The sequence below is a fragment of the Schistocerca nitens genome, chromosome 9 (genome assembly GCF_023898315.1).
Source record: "Schistocerca nitens isolate TAMUIC-IGC-003100 chromosome 9, iqSchNite1.1, whole genome shotgun sequence".
Taxonomy (NCBI): domain Eukaryota; kingdom Metazoa; phylum Arthropoda; class Insecta; order Orthoptera; family Acrididae; genus Schistocerca; species Schistocerca nitens.
In genome coordinates, this window is record NC_064622.1 from 66,287,214 (window position 1) to 66,307,060 (window position 19,847).

The 19,847-nt window shown below is 38.8% G+C and overlaps 1 protein-coding gene across 1 annotated transcript in view; it reads right to left on the reverse strand.

Moving 5' to 3' along the window:
* The window catches only part of LOC126204006 (uncharacterized), a 127,509-nt gene that overhangs the window by 9,730 nt on the left and 97,932 nt on the right, over positions 1-19,847 (reverse strand). The window lies entirely within an intron of this gene.

The window sequence follows — 19,847 nt, forward strand, 5'->3', positions numbered from 1 at the left end:
CTTGTGCCAGTAGGTTATGCATAGTGTTGAAGCAAAATTTCTCAGTAAAGCCCTGTAACTCTATGCTGTCACATCTGTTGTTATTGTGTGACCTTGAAAACATTGTTTATCTCACAGGCTTGCATTACCGATGCTGTATTGTAATTATCCTGTATATTTGAGATGGTAATAATAAAACAGCCTATTGATTATAGCTACTACATTGTCAGTGTGTTAACAACCCAAACGTTTTCTGTTACATTTTTGGAAATTATACAGTGCATAAGCAGAGTGGCTGTAACAGACTTTGTGGAAAAAGGCTTACCATGCTTATTTTAAAATGAAACTTGGAGATCAGGACAAGGGTTGGGCACCAAAAATATTTTGCCACTGTTGTGCTGAGAGTTTAAGATTGTGGACAAAAGGGAAGAAAACATGCATGCCATTTGTGATTCCAGTTGATGTGGAGGGAGCCTAAAAATCACCTTAATGATTATTACTTCTGTTTAGTTAATGTTCAAGGGACCAATTCCAAAAATAAGTACCAAATTACGTATCTAAGCAATGACTCAACCAATATGCCAGTTGCATATGGAGAAAAATCTAATTGCTCTTCTTTCTCCAGCTGTTTTAAGGAACGTGGCAGAAGATGATGGTGAAAATGAAGTTGATGCAATTACCTAAAATACTGATGTCTACCAGCTTGAATGCAGCTTTACTCCACAACTGTTCTCTCAGAATGAACTTAATGATCTCGTAAGGGATCCATATTTGTTTAAGGAATCTGTGGAATTGCCTGACTCCCAGTTAAAAATTAAGGATCTTCTGGAACAGGAATACACTACGCATGGAATAGACATAGAAAGAAAGAACTAGTTACTTCATTCTCACAGATTGAGTCCTTGATCTGCTGCAGTAACATAAATGAGTTAATACACTTCTGTGGCATTGAACATGATGCTATACAGTGGCTTCATCAACGAGGAGCCTGAAAGACATGTTATTGCATAATGGGAACATGTATGGGTCCATTCCTGTACGCCATTCAGTTCAAATGAAAGAGACATGTGAGAACATGATAATTTTAATAAGTATCCAGAACGAGGAACACAAATGGCTTACCTGGGGTAACTTCAAAGTTATCAGAATACTATTAGCACAACAAGCTGTGTTCACAAAAAGCCTTCTTTCTATGTGAATGGGACAGTTGGGCGAGGTAGAGACATTCAAGTGTGAAATTTCGGCCAGAGCAGAGAAATGTTGTGCCTGAAACTAAAATATCTTGCATGAACTGCTTGTAGAATCAAAAAGAGTCTTGCCTCCACCACTGCACATAAAACTGATCTTGATGAAGCAATCTGTAAATGCTCTACCACTGGACAGACCCTGCTCCAAGTAACTTTCCCAGAAATTTCCCTTCACCACATAAGACAAAATGAAAGCTGGAATTTTTATTGGTCCTCAAATAAAGAAATTAATGAAGGATGAAGATTTTGATAAGACAATGAAGAAGAGAGAGAAATACACATGGACCACCTTCCTAACAGTTACTGACAACTTTCAAGGAAATAACGAATATCCTAATTACAAAGCCATTGTTGAAAAAATGTCGCAAAATTTCAAGATGATTGGCTGTAACATGAGTGTGAATGTCTACTCATACATCAGCTACTTTCTGGAAAATTTGGACATTATAGTGAAGTGCAGTGAACATTTTCACCAAGTTATTAAGATGGAGAAGAGGTACCATGGGAACTGGAATGGAACTATGATGGCCGACTATAGTTGGATGTTGAACAGGGGCAGTCATCATATGCAAGTATCTTCAAGGAAGTCAAAGAAGAGCAACTTTAAAAATTAATGAAACATTGCTAATTACTTGTTTTTATACATGACAGTCATTAAATAAATTAGGGGAGTTCTGTAGAGTATTTCTAAATGTATTTTGTTTTTAAAAATTTTTTTTTTATTAAAAACTCACCTTACATGAAATGGTGTTTTAATTTGAAACTTCCTAGCAGATTAAAACTGTGTGCTGGACCGAGACTCGAACTCATTCTGGAAACATCCCCCAGACTGTGGCTAAGCCATGTCTCCGCAATATCCTTTCTTTCAGGAGTGCTAGTTCTGCAGGGTTCGTAGGAGAGCTTCTGTAAAGTTTGGAAGGTAGGAGGCAAGGTACTGGCAGAAGTAAAGCTGTGAGGAAGGGGCGTGAGTTGTGCTTGGGTAGCTCAGATGGTAGAGCACTTGCTCCCGAAAGGCAAAGGTCCAGAGTTCGAGATTTGGTCCGGCACACAGTTTTAATCTGCCAGGAAGTTTCATATCAGTGCACACTTTGCTGCAGAATGAAAATCTCATTCTGATGTTTGAATATGTTTGTAGGCTCAAAAGTTAAAATCATCAAAATATTACTTTTTATTTTGGTAAAAACCTGATATGATAGACAAAAACGAAAGTTATTTCTAGAATCGATTCAAGAACATCTACTTTCAACAAATCATCTGACAAAAAGGTTTGAAATTTAGGCTAGCATTATAAAACAGAGGTTGCAAACAGAGGGAATGTGGTTCATACAGTAATACTCAGAAAAGTTGAAAAAAAGGAACAGTTTCATTCTTGACTCAAAAGAAAATTATGAAATCTAAAATCACTACCACCTTGTCAACTGCAGGAGGATTTCAGGATGTTTAACAGTTTTTATTACTTGCTTCTAGGGGTTGTAGAGGGTGCTTAGTAGACAAAGTTTTGACGAGTAATCCATGTTCAGAAACGCATCATTTAGACGTAAAATATGAGTAAGTTTGAAGATCATATTATTTTCAAATCTGCCAGTTCACAATATGCACACAGTGAAGACAATGATGTCTGACATGTACACTCTACAGGAGACCATGGTATGAGCAATGTTTCAAGTGCACATCATGGGGTTCTCATGTGATGCTCTCTTCAAATTCAAGTGCAGCGCATCCATGGATTACTAGTCAGCCCTCCTATAGTCTGATTAAAATTACTTGAGAGTTCCAGAATGAGATTTTCACTCTGCAGCGGAGTGTGCGCTGATATGAAACTTCCTGGCAGATTAAAACTGTGTGCCAGACCGAGACTCGAACTCAGGAAGTTTCACATCTGCGCACACTCCACTGCAGAGTGAAAATCTCATTCTGGAAGCATCCCCCAGGCTGTGGCTAAGCCTTGTCTCCGCAATATCCTTTCTTTCAGGAGTGCTAGTTCTACAAGGTTCGCAGGAGAACTTCTGTAAAGTTTGGAAGGTAGGAGATGAGGTACTGGCAGAACTAAAGCTGTGAGGACAAGGCGTGAGTCGTGCTTGGGTAGCTCAGTTGGTAGAGCACTTGCCCACGAAAGGCAAAGGTTCCGAGTTCGAGTCTCGGTCCGGCACACAGTTTTAATCTGCCAGGAAGTTTCGTTACTTGATAGTTGCCATCTGTCACTTCCTACTACAGTGTCACCACATCAGCTGCCAGCTACCATTCGGTTATAAGTGATACACAAAAATTGCAGGTAACTTGACAAATGCTGTTAATGTGTAATGCGGAGCAATGTTGGAAGTGGCTGCTGTGAGGTGTGTTGGAAATGAAAGATAGTCTGTCAACAGCTGACTTTTAAGTGACCAATGACTGAATTGTGGCAGATGATGTGTTTTACATCTCTGAATTTAAACTCATGTCCTAAGCTAAACACAACCTCGTGAAGTGGAAAATAGTAGTCGACACTCTATGGTAGGTCTAAAACCACAATCACTTTGTTCATGGCAATTAAATCTAATCTCTACAAGCAAACTCGATACAGAAAAAACTCAGTTTCAGTGCTAAAAGCAAGTAGTAATTTGTCATTATCATTGGTTGCCTGAAACTGTCCTCACACTGGCTACATGAGCTGCCATGTTACGAACACATGAGCAGTCCTCACTGACACTTGGTTACAGAATATAGGCAATGCAGCCAGATTCCAATTAATTAAAAAAGAATGGCAGGAAGAAAAGTAAGAGCAAATACAAAGTCAGTACAATGATGAAAATGATGCACAAAGAATCAGAAATAAAGAAAATTGCCAATTAATTGAACAAAAATAACAATCAAACTTTTCTGATTAGGTTTAAAAAAACTTTGCTACATTTGACAAGATTCAAACCCTCAACCTTCTACACATCAGGTTAATATGCTAAAAATTATGCTAGGCTACAATCCTGGGATTTATTGTTACATTTATTACTGTGGTAACTCAGCCACAAGGATGAATTGCAGCTTTCAAAAATTGGGTTTCATTCAATGTGAGGTGAAGCATACCTGGTGAAAGCTGATCTCTGTGATTATGATAACCACATATGTGATACCAAATCGCTTCTAGTGCGGAAGTGTCCAGTAATGTTATTATTCAATGGAAGAACTCATGAAGAACACTTTTATAATTTAAGTAAGATTCTATTAATTATTAGCTTTATTAAGTAAGTATTAATGTTTATTCTAAGCAAATAATTTATTAATTTCGAATACTCATCTACATATCTACTCTGTAAGCCATGATAAGGTGTATGGCAAAGGGTGCCACGAACAACTACGAGGCATTCCCTTTCCCAATGCAGTCACAAGTGGAGCAAGGGAAAAGGAACTGTCTATATGTCTCCACATGAGCCCTTATTTCTGTTATCTTTTCTTCACAGTCTCTACTAGAATCATTCTGCAGTAAACTGCAAATGCCTGTTCTCTATATTTGCTCCATCTCCACATCATTAGTAATTATATTTCTAATTTTTATTTGGCTCTGTATAATATGAGATTAAAAAAAAATCACTATTCACATATCTTTCAGAGAAGAAATGGAAGATGCCTGAACCAACTTTTTCAACCATGTTGGCTCTCGCAGAACTTCAGATTATTCAGTAAAATTCTGAACCTTTGCTAAATCACTTAGGGAATGTAATCTCATCGGTTAGTACCATACTAACCCAAAATAAAATTTCAATAAGGCCAAAATCCAAAATTTCATATTTGAAAGTTTATTCACACATTTGGATTGTACTATGCATCCGCCACTTGACAATATCTATAATTTTTCAAATGTACAACCTAAAAGTGAACACTTATATTGCTGAAAATGAACAGAAATTTTGAAAATTAATCAGACTCCTCATCCTTATGGAACTCCTCTTGTACTTTTCATTAAACAGGCTGCAGAATAAACCCCTTCCTTAGCTTAATCTCTTTAGCAACAAACACCAGTGACTAAAAAAAAGAGTTTGGTACAGAACAGTTTCATAAGAAAGGTGAAAGAGGGTGCACAACACTAAAAATATCTGTCTCTAATGACTAAAATTACAAGGAGGCAGCATGGCAGGCCGTTATTTTCCTTCAGGAATAGAAATTCAAAAAATTTATTCTTGGCTTTAGAAGTGTCTGCCGCTTCATTAGGGAGGAAGACGAATAGGTTCTGGTAGACTAGGAAGAAGGGGCTGGTCACTTAGACCCCAATATGTGAGGGATCCACCAGCTGATGTGGATAATGATCTTGTTTAACTTAATCAGTACTAAATCTGTGAGATTTTAACGGCTTTCTTCATGGAAAAACTTTTACAATAGCTGAACTAGAGGCAGCTCACAAGTTCTGCTTGGAAAAACAGTCGTTATTTTGTCATAGGCTGAATAAAAAATCTCCAGAAAAAGTGAAATTGGTCATTTAACACTCTGCTAGAAACACCATCAAAGTTGGCATAATTGCTAGTGTTTAGTGAAATAACGGGTTTTTTGTAGTCCTTAGGGACTGTAATTTTAAAACTAATATTGGCAGTGATTTTAGTGTCTGAGTAAGTAAGTCTAATGCATATCACCCCCCCCCACCCCACCCCCCCTCATGAACCATGGCCGTTGGTGGGGAGGCTCCCGTGCCTCAGCGATACAGATGGCCGTACCGTAGGTGCAACCACAACGGAGGGGTATCTGTTGAGAGGCCAGACAAACATGTGGTTCCTGAAGAGGGGCAGCAGCCTTTTCAGTAGTTGCAGGGGCAACAGTCTGGATGATTGACTGATCTGGCCCTATAACACTAACCAAAACGGCCTTGCTGTTGTGGTACTGCGAACGGGTGTAAGCAAGGGGAAACTACAGCCGTAATTTTTCACGAGGGCATGCAGCTTTACTGTATGATTAAATGATGATGGCATCCTCTTGGGTAAAATATTCCAGAGGTAAAATAGTCCCCCATTCGGATCTCCGGGCGGGAACTACTCAAGAGGACGTCGTTATCAGGATAAAGAAAACTGATGTTCTACGGATCGGAGCGTGGAATGTCAGATCCCTTAATCGGACAGGTAGGTTAGAAAATTTAGAAAGGAAAATGGATAGGTTAAAGTTAGATATAGTGGGAATTAGTGAAGTTCAGTGGCAGGAGGAACAAGACTTTTGGTCATGTGAATACAGGGTTATAAATACAAAATCAAATAGTGGTAATGCAGGAGTAGGTTTAATAATAAATAAAAAAAAAATAGGAATGCGGGTAGGCTACCACAAGCAGCATAGTGATCGCATTATTGTGGACAAGATAGACACGAAGCCCACGCCTACTGCTGTAGTACAAGTTTATATGCCAACTAGCTCTGCAGATGATGAAGAAATTGATGAAATGTATGATGAGATAAAAGAAATTATTCAGGTAGTGAAGGGAGACGCAAATTTAATAGTCATGGGTGACTGGAATTCGAGAGTAGGAAAAGGGAGAGAAGGAAACATAGTAGGTGAATATGGATTGGGGGTAAGAAATGAAAAAGGAAGCTGTCTGGTAGAATTTTGCACAGAGCATAACTTAATCATAGCTAACACTTGGATCAAGAATCATAAAAGAAGGTTGTACACATGGAAGAAGCCTGGAGATACTGACAGGTTTCAGATAAATTATATAATGGTAAGGCAGGGATTTAGGAACCAGGTATTAAATTGTAAGACATTTCCAGTGGCAGATGTGGACTCTGACCACAATCTATTGGTTATGAACTGCAGATTAAAACTGAAGTAACTAAAAAAGGTGGGAATTTAAGGAGATGGGACCTGGATAAACTGACTAAACCAGAGGTTGTACAGAGTTTCACGGAGAGCATAAGGGAACAATTGTCACGAATGGGGGAAAGAAATACAGTAGAAGAAGAATTGGTAGCTCTGAGGGATGAAGTAGTGAAGGCAGCAGAGGATCAAGTATGTAAAAAGATGAGGGCTAGTAGAAATCCTTGGGTAACAGAAGAAATATTGAATTTAATTGATGAAAGGAGAAAATATAAAAATGCAGTAAATGAAGCAGGCAAAAAGGAATACAAACTTCTCAAAAATGAAATCGACAGGAAGTGCAAAATGGCTAAGCAGGGATGGCTAGAGGACAAATGTAAGGATGTAGAGGCTTGTCTCACTAGGGGTAAAATAGATACTGCCTACAGGAAAATTAAAGAGACCTTTGCAGAGAAGAGAACCACTTGTATGAATATCAAGAGCTCAGATGGCAACCCAGTTCTAAGCAAAGAAGGGAAGGCAGAAAGGTGGAAGGAGTATATAGAGGGTTTATACAAGGGCGATGTACTTGAGGACAATATTATGGAAATGGAAGAGGAGGTAGATGAAGATGAAATGGGAGATATGATACTGTGTGAAGAGTTTGACAGAGCACTGAAAGACCTGAGTCGAAACAAGGCCCCGGGAGTAGACAACATTCCATTGGAACTACTGACGGCCTCGGGAGAGCCAGTCCTGACAAAACTCTACCATCTGGTGAGCAAGGTGTATGAGACAGGTGAAACACCCTCAGACTAGAAGAAGAATATAATAATTCCAATCCCAAAGAAAGCAGGTGTTGACAGATGTGAAAATTACCGAACTATCAGCTTAATAAGTCACAGCTTCAAAATACTAATGCGAATTCTTTACAGACAAATGGAAAAACTGGTAGAAACCGACCTCAGGGAAGATCAGTTCAGATTCCGTAGAAATACTGGAACACGTGAGGCAATACTGACCTTACGACTTATCTTAGAAAAAAAAAACAAGGAAAGGGAAACCTACGTTTCTAGCATTTGTAGACTAAGAGAAAGCTTTTGACAATGTTGACTGGAATACTCTCTCTCAAATTCTAAAGGTGGCAGGGGTAAAATACAGGGAGTGAAAGACTATTTATAATTTGTACAGAAACCAGATGGCAGTTATAAGAGTCGAGGGGCATGAAAGGGAAGCAGTGGTTGGGAAGAGAGTGGACAGGGTTGTAGCCTCTCCCCGATGTTATTCAATCTGTATATTGAACAAGCAGTAAAGGAAACAAAAGAAAAATTTGGAGTAGGTATTAAAATCCATGGAGAAGAAATAAAAACTTTGAGGTTCGCCGATGACATTTTAATTCTGTCAGAGACAGCAAAGGGCTTGGAAGAGCAGTTGAACAGAATGGACAGTGTCTTGAAAGGAGGATATAAGATGAACAACAACAAAAGAAAAACGAGGATAATGGAATCTAGTCAAATTAAGTCAGGTGATGCTGAGGGAATTAGATTATGAAATGAGACACTTAAAGTAGTAAAGGGGTTTTGCTATTTGGGAAGAAAATAACTGATGATGGTCGAAGTAGAGAGGATATAAAATGTAGACTGGCAATGGCAAGGGAAGCGTTTCTGAAGAAGAGAAATTTGTTAACATCGAGTATAGATTTAAGTGTCAAGAAGTCATTTCTGAAAGTGTTTGTATGGAGTGTAGCCACATATGAAAGTGAAACATGGACGATAAATAGTTTGGACAAGAAGAGAATAGAAGCTTTCGAAATGTGGTGCTACAGAAGAATGATGAAGATTAGATGGGTAGATCACATAACTAATGAGGAGGTATTGAATAGAATTTGGGAGAAGAGGAGTTTGTGGTGCAGATTGACAATAAGAAGGGACCGGTCGGTAGGACATGTTCTGAGGCATCAAGGGATCACAAATTTAGCATTGGAGGGCAGCGTGGAGGGTAAAAATCATCGAGGGAGACCAAGAGATGAATACACTAAGCAGATTCAGAAGGATGTAGGTTGCAGTAAGTACTGGGGGATGAAGAAGCTTCACAGGATAGAGTAGCATGGAGAGCTGCATCAAACAAGTCTCAGGACTGAAGACCGCAACAACAACAACAACAACAACAACATGTAATAGATCTTATTGTTACTCTATTTAGAACATGAAAGTGGTCAAGCTTAATTATTTAAATATGATAAAAGTTAAAATAATGTAGAATAAGCTGTAGCCAATCACACGGCTTCAGCAAAGGGAACTGCCCTAATCAGTTGAGCGAGGATATTCGGCGTGCGGGAAACGTGGCCCAGGACGGGCAGAGGGACAGTGCTGGTTCAGAAGCGAAAGTGGACAGTTCGGCTGGAGACACCGAAGGGTACATTTCGGATTGAGATGCGAAAGCAGACAGTCTTTAGGCAGCTAGGAAGTGAACTTACTTACAAAATTTCGTGTTGTGTGGTATTGTGAGACTTAAGTCTCTGAGCATTGAGCAGCCATGTGTGTAGTGTGAACTCTAACTTTTCACATAGAATACTTGTATTTCACAATGAGATTGTAAATGATCAAACTGTCAAACGGATATGCACTCAAGTGTAACAGTAACTCTACTTATGACCACTTTGGCTATTAGTTTGCTTTGTGAATAAACATTTTTCAAACCAAATCGCAACTGTGTGGCTTACATCATTTATGGGTCATTAATTCAGTTCCCGACATTATTACTACTGTTATTATATATTATGTTAACTTTGTATTTCAGAAACTTGCCTCAGACAATTTAAACAAAGTGTCACAAGTTTCTAATTTAGGGCGTGTAATGCGACACATGCCATTCAATCCCTAGACAAGTTTGAGCCAACACATTTCAATGAAGAGGAACCGCATGTGAACCCAAACATCTATGGGATGTTAGCTCGCAATTGGGGGCTAATCCGGGATTGGAATTTGGAAAATGTTAGTTGAGAAATAAGAATCCAGCAAAGTGTTGGCACAGGATTGGATTTTGAAAAGTGTTAGTTGCGGAATATGAACTCTGGAAAGTTTAGAATTGGATTTGAATTCTGCATAGTGTTTCCTGAAGTATTATATGAACTTTGATAGGCAGGACCTCTCGCAAAAGTTAATTGTGGGATTAGTTCAGGACCGAATATTTGGTTTCTTTAATAGTTGTGAAATTACAATTGTAACTCTCACAGTTAACGACAGTCTGTGACCTAGGTCCCAAGTCTGTGGCAGTTTATGCAGTTTGTGTGGTGCTCTGAGCTACGAATTTTGCAACAGTTGTGTGCACCGAGTTTAGCGATGGTTACAAGTGACAAAAAAGTAACGTGGAAGAAGAGGTGACATCGAAAGCATGTGGTTCCAGCGAGCAGCGGCATCCTCAATGGTGATTCATCACGCAGCGGAGGTTGCAGTACCACATCAGAGGCTACGAGATCTTCCGTATCTTCTTCAACTGCAACATCAGCAGCAATACCATGGCAGAAGGATCCAGCATAACAAAGCTAAGTACCTGTGCTGATAGCGAGATTATGTATGATTCTGTACTTCAGTCGCCAATAATAGACACTAATATTAAGCAGTTTGCCAGTTGTGTGGATCTGAAAATACTAGTGAGCCGCTTAGCCCGAAGTCGGAGTGGGAGAGTGTGATCAGCGGTGAAGTTCGTAGGGCAAATAGTGCGAAATCAGGCAAGGGAGATAAATTTGGGTGAGACATGATGTCACAATTAATGCAAATGATAAGAGGATTGGGATCCAAAATTGATTCTGTTAAAACTGATATGGGTGACGTAAATTTGAAAATTGATTCGGTTCAATCCAAAATAGCTTCATCTGAGTAAGATGAAGTAGGTAGAATTGCTAATGGAATTGAGGAACTGATAGAAAAATAAAAACCATTCAGAAAGAAATGGGCCAAATTTCTTATGAAGTTGGGATACTTGACTCTAAGGCAGATCAGGCGGAGCAAAATTTCAGTAATTAGGCGGAAAAGCTGTAGGCAGACCTGGGAGGCAACGTAAGAAACTGTAAGAGCAAGATGCTCTAATGACTGAGACGTCAGAGGCTATTAGAAACTTATCTGCTGGAATAGGGAAAGGGGAGAAAGAAGTAGATAAAATAAAGGAACAAGTAGAATCTGGAATTAAAATTGAAAATAGTGAAGTTAGAAAACAAATCAATGAAATAAAAAGTGAATTGAATTCTTTAGCTGCACATCAAACCTCTACAATGATCAGTGTTCTGTGGATGAACTCGGGTTTGGTCAAATGTTTTAGAGATGACAGGAAATCTCACCCAGTAAATTTTCTAGTAGCATTCAGGGATGGTTTTATAAGGGGAATGTCTGATGAGGCGAAGATAAAATCATAAAATCAAGAAAAGACATTTGGAAGGTGAGCCGCAATCGTGGGCAAATATACACAGTGATACGTTCACTACCTACGAAATATTTGAAAGCAGTTTCCTGAACAAGTTCTGGACTGAAGCAAAGCAAACATGACTCCATAATGAGATTCTGAATGGACCAACACTTAAATACAGGAACGAGTCGATGCAAGAATTTTGTAAACATGAACTTGCAAGATTAATGCGTGTGAAACGTCCATTGGGAGTGCTTACTGAAATTACGACATTGAAAAAGTGGTTACTGGAAAATTTGCAATGGGATCTAATGCACAGTCCTAGCAACTCAATAGATGAATTTTTGGACTTCATAGAAAAATTAGAACAGGCATTGAAATTAAAACCACAAAGTAAGCAGACAAATAGTTTTCAGAGTGGAGATCAGTACAAGTAATTACTAGGAAAGACATTCAGGAAGTTATCAACGGAACGCAAACAGCAGTTTTGATAAGGGAAACAGTAACAGGAACACATCAAATGATTTATTTCAAAGGGGTAATGGGAACAGATACTTTCGTCACAGGGAGTGACACCAAGAATGTAGCTTTGAGGGGCCGGCACCTGGCGTAATGATCCACCGTAATGGGATATCAGGAAACTAAGTTTCGCCGCATCTCAGGTCCGGAGATGGCAAAATAAACCAGCGATGAATAGGATGCGAATAAACAGAAATGTGATAGGTGTTAATAAAATGGCTGGAAGGTGTCAGAATTTTGAAATGAAATTAGTAATAGATAACAAACAGGTAAAATTTCAAATCAGATTGTGCATAAAAGGTGTAATACTAAGATAATTAAAGATAACGATAAAGGCGATGATGATGATTTAGGGTTAAATGATATCTTTTATGAATGCAAGATGAACGAGTGTGTGAATGTTAATGCAATGAAAGATTCTATGTGCCAAAAGGAGGCTGAAGTGGAGCTGAATTTGGTGGAGGTAGATGGTATAGAAAATTCTAAATAGGTACTAAACAGCGGTAACGATTATACCGATGAAGGTGTTGATGTTTGAGGTGATATTGTGACAGCGAAAATTGTTAATGAGGTTAATAAGGGTGGCATAGCCTTAGTCTCATCAGCTGTTGATGAATTTGTGTGTGCATTGGCGGATATTGGTGAATTATTTTTGAATGAAGGTAGTAATGATGTTTTATGTGCAGAATTTGCGAAAGTTGAAGCTGCTGGTATTGATACTTCAGAGGAAGAAATCTGTGTGTATCTTTCTACTAATGGAGGTGAACCCGAAAGTCTGCATGAACCTGTGGATCTTGAATGTTTGTTTGAGAATGAATGTGGCTTTGAATTTGATGTGCGATTTGCAATTAATGTGGCACAGGAGGGTGTAGGAGAGGAAAAGGTGTTATGCTCAGGTTTAAATTAAAATGCAGCAGAATTCAATGGTACTGGTGATTCTGAAATTTCATGATGCTGTAACTATAATTTATGTGACATAATGGCAGAGGAAGGTGAAACTATGAACGGTTCTTACATTGGTGGTGTAAATGAGGTTTTATGTAGCTAGTTGTATGATGTATCAGCGGCTGTTGAAAGTGCTGTTTGTGAAGGTGTTCGTAATGATGTGGATGTAAAAAGTAATGCTTTATTCCATGATAATGCTGTTGTAGCTACTAATGTTGATAATTTTAAAGGAGAAGGCAGTGAGTTTGATTCTAATACAGAAAGTGATATTTGGACAGAATGGTATCTTGAGGAGGAATGTGATTTTACTGTAATTGGTTGGAAATGGTACGGTAGAACATTACGATTGTTATTGCCTCATCTGTGGACTCGAGAGAAGTTTAAGATAGCAAGAGATCTAGAAGGGAGAAAAAATTAAATAGGGGTGAAAAAAGCATTTAATGCGTTATTTTGGGACGGATACAAAACTGAGGGTTGGATCGAACAGGATATATGTACTCTAGAGATGGAAGGGGAAAGTTGGTTAAGAGTTAAGTGTATCTGTGTTTAGATTATAAGATTATTTGGAGGGGTAATTTGAAATGATTTATTTCAAGACTTATGGTAGCTTGTTTGTTGCTTTGTCGAATAAGGATTTTTTTTGGCACAAGGTCTGTGCAACTATAAAGAGATAGTTTAGATGCACATTTGTGTGTGAGGAAGTCGGAGAATTCGATTATTTGGTGAACGGTATCAAGTCAAATATCAGTGCGCAGTACACATATAAATTAGGTTTTAGCGGTACATAAGGGATTTATTTATGTGTATGTATATGTTAGGCTTAAGTGTTTGGATTGTTTTATTTTAGTTGTAATTTCCAAATTATAACTTATGGTCATGCCAATTTGGGTGCATGGAGGTCAGAAAAATTTGGAAAATAAAAATTAATAATGCTTACCTGTTGTTGTTGTGGTCTTCAGTCCTGAGACTGGTTTGATGCAGCTCTCCATGCTACTCTATCCTGTGCAAGCTTCTTCATCTCCCAGTACCTACTCCAACCTACATCCTTCTGAATCTGCTTAGTGTATTCATCTCTTGGTCTCCCCCTATGATTATTACCCTCCATGCTGCCCTCCAATACTAAATTGGTGATCCCTTGATGCCTCAGAACATGTCCTACCAACCGATCCCTTCTTCTGGTCAAGTTGTGCCACAAACTCCTCTTCTCCCCAATCCTATTTAGTACCTCCTCATTAGTTTTTGTGATCTACCCATCTAATCTTCAGCATTCTTCTGTAGCACCACATTTCGAAAGCTTCTATTCTCTTCTTGTCCAAACTATTTACCGTCCATGTTTCACTTCCATACATGGCTACACTCCATACAAATACTTTCAGAAATGACTTCCTGACACTTAAATCTAAACTCGATGTTAACAAATTTCTCTTCTTCAGAAACGCTTTCCTTGCCATTGCCAGTCTACATTTTATATCCTCTCTACTTCGACCATCATCAGTTATTTTGCTCCCCAAATAGCAAAACTCCTTTACTACTTTAAGTGTCTCGTTTCCTAATCTAATACCCTCAACATCACCCGACTTAATTCGACTACATTCCATTATCCTCGTTTTGCTTTTGTTGATGTTCATCTTATATCCTCCTTTCAAGACACTGTCCATTCCGTTCAACTGCTCTTCCAAATCCTTTGCTGTCTCTGACAGAATTAAAATGTCATCGGCAAATCTCAAAGTTTTTATTTCTTCTCCATGGATTTTAATACCTACTCCAAATTTTTCTTTTGTTTCCTTCACTGCTTGCTCAATATACAGATTGAATAACATCGGGGATAGGCTATAACCCTGTCTCACTACCTTCCCAACCACTGCTTCCATTTCATGCCCCTCGACTCTTATAACTGCCATCTGATTTCTGTACAAATTGTAAATAGCCTTTCGCTCCCTGTATTTTACCCTTACCACCTTTAGAATTTGAAAGAGAGTATTCCAGTTAACATTGTCAATAGCTTTTTTTTTTTGATTGATTTCTTTATTAATCCATGTAACAATTTACATTGTGTGGATTTCGTCAGCAAAATCATATACAATACAATATACCTACAATTATACACATAAAATTTGTATTTACACACATTTTTGAGGTATCTTAAATTAGTTTTATATCCTTGTGTAATTTGTAATTTTCTTATAGTACTGTACAATTTTTGATTTCCTCATGTATTACAATGCAGGCTACTTTAATTACACTACACTCACGTACACTGTTTAGTGTTTGTTTGGCTTTTTCTTTTAGTGCATCTGGTGATTTGTCACTGATTAGAACATTTGAGTCATCTGCAAACAATATTGTTTGTCCATGCTTGATGCTCTGTGGGAAGTCTACAAATGCTAGAAACGTAGGTTTGCCTTTCCTTAATCTTTCTTCTAAGATAAGTCGTAAGGTCAGTATTGCCTCACGTGTTCCAGTATTTCTACGGAATCCAAACTGATCTTCCCCGAGGTCGGCTTCTACTAGTTTTTCCATTCGTCTGTAAAGAATTTGGGTTAGTATTTTGCAGCCATAACTTATTAAACTGATAGTTCGGTAATTTTCACATCTGTCAACACCTGCTTTCTTTGGGATTGGAATTATTATATTCTTCTTCAAGTCTGAGGGTATTCCGCCTGTCTCATACATCTTGCTCACCAGATGGTAGAGTTTTGTCAGGACTGGCTCTCCCAAGGCCGCCAGTAGTTCCAATGGAATGTTGTCTACTCCGGCGGCCTTGTTTCGATTCAGGTCTTTCAGTGCTCTGTCAAACTCTTCACGCAGTATCGTATCTCTCATTTCATCTTCATCTACATCCTCTTCCATTTCCATAATATTGTCCTCAAGTACATCGCCCTTGTATAGACCCTCTATATACTCCTTCCACCTTTCTGCCTTCCCTTCTTTGCTTAGAACTGGGTTGCCATCTGAGCTCTTGATATTCATACAAGTGGTTCTCTTATCTCCAAAGGTCTCTTTAATTTTCCTGTAGGCAGTATCTATCTTACCCCTAGTAAGATAAGCCTCTACATCCTTACATTTGTCCTCTAGCCATCCCTGCTTAGCCATTTTGCACTTCCTGTCGATCTCATTTTTGAGACGTTTGTATTCCTTTTTGCCTGCTTCATTTACTGCATTTTTATATTTTCTCCTTTCATCAATTAAATTCAATATTTCTTCTGTTACCCAAGGATTTCTACTAGCCCTCGTCTTTTTACCTACTTGATCATCTGCTGTTTTCACTACTTCATCCCTCAAAGCTACCCATTCTTCTTCTACTGTATTTCTTTCCCCCATTCCTGTCAATTGTTCCCTTATGCTCTCCCTGAAACTCTGCATAACCTCTGGTTCTTTCAGTTTATCCAGGTCCCATCTCCTTAAATTCCCACCTTTTTGCAGTTTCTTCAGTTTTAATCTACAGGTCATAACCAATAGATTGTGGTCAGAGTCCACATCTGCCCCTGGAAATGTCTTACAATTTAAAACCTGGTTCCTAAATCTCTGTCTTACCATTATATAATCTATCTGATACCTTTTAGTATCTCCAGGGTTCTTCCATGTATACAACCTTCTTTCATGATTCTTACCTAGGAAGACAGATGTATGTTTACCTACTTATCTGAGAGTATTTTGAGGGAAAACATGGAGTAACAGTTTGTGTACGCAGCTTCACTGCACGGAATTAAATGAGGGGTGAGATTTGTTCATACTTGTTGTTAGTTTTGAGTTTAAGGGAGTTATTTAAATTAAGAGAAAGTATTAATTTGCTGATGAAGTCAATTGGGAATCTGTCACAAGATCACATCTCTAGTGGGATTTGCATAATGTGCCAGAATCATTGAAGAATTTACGAGCATCTACATCTACATCTACCTCCATCCTCTGCAAGCCACCTGACAGTGTGTGGCAGAGGGTACTTTGAGTACCTCTATTGGTTCTCCCTTCTATTACAGTCTTGTATTGTTTGTGGAAAGAAGGATTGTCGGTATGCCTCTGTGTGGGCTCTAATCTCTCTGATTTTATCCTCATGGTCTCTTCGCGAGCTATACGTAGGAAGGAGCAATATACTGCTTGACTCCTCGGTGAAGATATGTTCTCGAAACTTCAACAAAAGCCCATACCGAGCTACTGAGCATCTCTCCTGCAGAGTCTTCCACTGGAGTTTATCTATCATCTCCGTAATGCTTTCGCGATTATTAAATGATCCTGTAACGAAGAGCACTGCTCTCCGTTGGATCTTCTCTATCTCTTCTATCAACCCTATCTGGTACGGATCCCACACTGGTGAGCAATATTCAAGCAGTGGGTGAACAAGTGTACTGTAACCTTCTTCTTTTGTTTTTGGATTGCATTTCCTTAGGCATCTGCTTTACCGACGATCAACTGTATATGATCGTTCCATTTTAAATCACTCCTAATGCCTACTCCCAGATAATTTATGGAATTAACTGCTTCCAGTTGCAGTTGTAGCTAAACGATAAAGGATCTTTCTTTCTATGTATTCACAGCACATTACACTTGTCTACATTGAGATTCAATTGCCATTCCCTGCACCATGCGTCATTTCGTTGCAGATCCTCCTGCATTTCAGTACAATTTTCCATTGTTACAACCTCTCAATATACTACAGCATCATCCACAAAAAGCCTCAGTGAACTTCCGATGTTATCCACAAGGTCATTTATATATATATTGTGAACAGCAACGGTCCTACGACACTCCCCTGCGGCACACCTGAAATCACTCTTACTTCGGAAGACTTCTCTCCATTGAGAAAGACATGCTGCATTCTGTTATCTAGGAACTCTTCAATCCAATCACACAATTGGTCTGATAGTCCATAGGCTCTTACTTTGTTCATTAAATAACTGTGGGGAACTGTATCAAACACCCTCTGGAAGTCAAGAAACACGGCATCTATCTGGGAACCCGTGTCTATGGCCCTCTGAGTCTCGTGGATGAATAGCATGAGCTGGGTTTCACACGATCGTCTTTTTCAAAACCCATGCTGATTCCTACAGAGTAGATTTCTAGTCTCCAAAAAAGTCATTATACTCAAACCTAATACGTGTTCCAAAATTCTACAATTGATCGAAGTTAGAGATATAGGTCTATAGTTCTGCACATCCGTTCGACGTCCCTTCTTGAAAACGGGGATGGCGTGTGCCCTTTTCCAATCCTTTGGAACGCTATGCTCTTCTAGAGACCCACGGTACACCGCTGAAAGACAGGGGGCAAGTTCCTTCGCGTACTCTGTGTAAAATCGAACTGGTATCCCATCAGGTCCAGCAGCCTTTCCTCTTTTGAGTGATTTTAATTGTTTTTCTATCCCTCTGTCATCTATTTCGATATCTACCTTTTTGTCATCTGTGCGACAATCTAGAGAAGAAACTACAGTGCAGTCTTCCTCTTTGAAACAGCTTTGGAAAAAGACATTTAGTATTTCGGCCTTTAGTCTGTCATCCTCTGTTTCAGTACCATTTTGGTCACAGAGTGTCTGGACATTTTGTTTTGATCCACCTACCGCTTTGACATAAGACCAAAATTTCTTAGGATTTTCTGCCAAGTCAGTACATAGAACTTTACTTTCGAATTTATTGAATGCCTCTCGCATAGCCCTCCTCACACTACATTTCACTTCGCGTAATTTTTGTTTGTCTGCAAGGCTTTGGTTACGTTTATGTTTGCTGTTAAGTTCCCTTTGCTTCCGCAGCAGTTTTCTAACTCGGTTGTTGTACCATGGTGGCTCTTTTCCGTCTCTTACGATCTTGCTTGGCACATACTCATCTAACGCATATTGTACGACGGTTTTGAACTTTGTCCACTGATTCTCAACACTATATGGACTTGAGACAAAACTTTTGTGTTGAGCCGTCAAGTACTCTGAAATCTGCTTTTTGTCACTTTTGCTAAACAGGAAAATCTTCGTACCTTTTTTAATATTTCTATTTACGGCTTAAATCATCAAGGCAGTAACAGCTTTATGATCGCTGATTCCCTGTTCTGCATTAACTGTTTCAAATAGTTCGGGTCAGTTTGTCACCAGAAGGTCTAATATGTTATCGCCACTAGTCAGTTCTCTGTTTAACTGCTCAAGGTAGTTTTCAGATAATGCACTTAAAAAAAATTCACTGGATTCTTTGTCCCTGCCACCCATTATAAATGTTTGAGTCTCCCAGTCTATATCCGGCAAATTAAAATCCCCACCCAGAACTATAACATGGTTGGGAAATCTACTCTAAATATTTTCCAAATTTTCCTTCAGGTGCTCTGCCACAACAGCTGCTGAGCCAGGGGCCCTATAGAGACATCCAATTACCGTGTTTGAGCCTGCTTTAACTGTGACCTTCACCCAAATTATTTCACATTTCGGATCTCTGTCAATTTTCTTCGATACTATTGCACTTTTTATCGCTATAAACACGCCTCCCGCTTCACTGTCCAGCCTGATCTGCGGTATACATTCAAATCTGAGTAAGCTGTAAATCAATTGTTTACTATGTAGTTTAGATCTGTTTATATCTATACAACTGGGGGAAGCATTTGGTGCAGATCCTGGGTGTCCTCGGAAAGTGTTTCTTTTCTAGTATCCACACCCGATTCAAATTTCAACAGAGTTGTTCAAGAAAAACATTGGCGATGGAATGCAGAGTTATACAGAATTTCAGCAGGGTACTCAGCTCCAAATCTATGGAGCGCCGCTGGAGACTTTGCAGTGACAGAAAGGTTTTGTGAAAATTAGCGCAGTGGCGCTGATATTTCTGTGGCATTTCAATAAACAGTCAATTTTGGTGAATGTATAGTTTTATTTGGCATTTAATTAATATGCTACAACTCACAATTTATGTTAGATATAAGTTTCTTTAAATTTAAAGCATGCTGCATCAACACCACTACAAATAATTACACTGTTGACCTGGCACTTAGGATATTTATGTTATTGTATTATGAATTATTGTCTTATACATTTTGGTGCTACTTCATAACAAATAT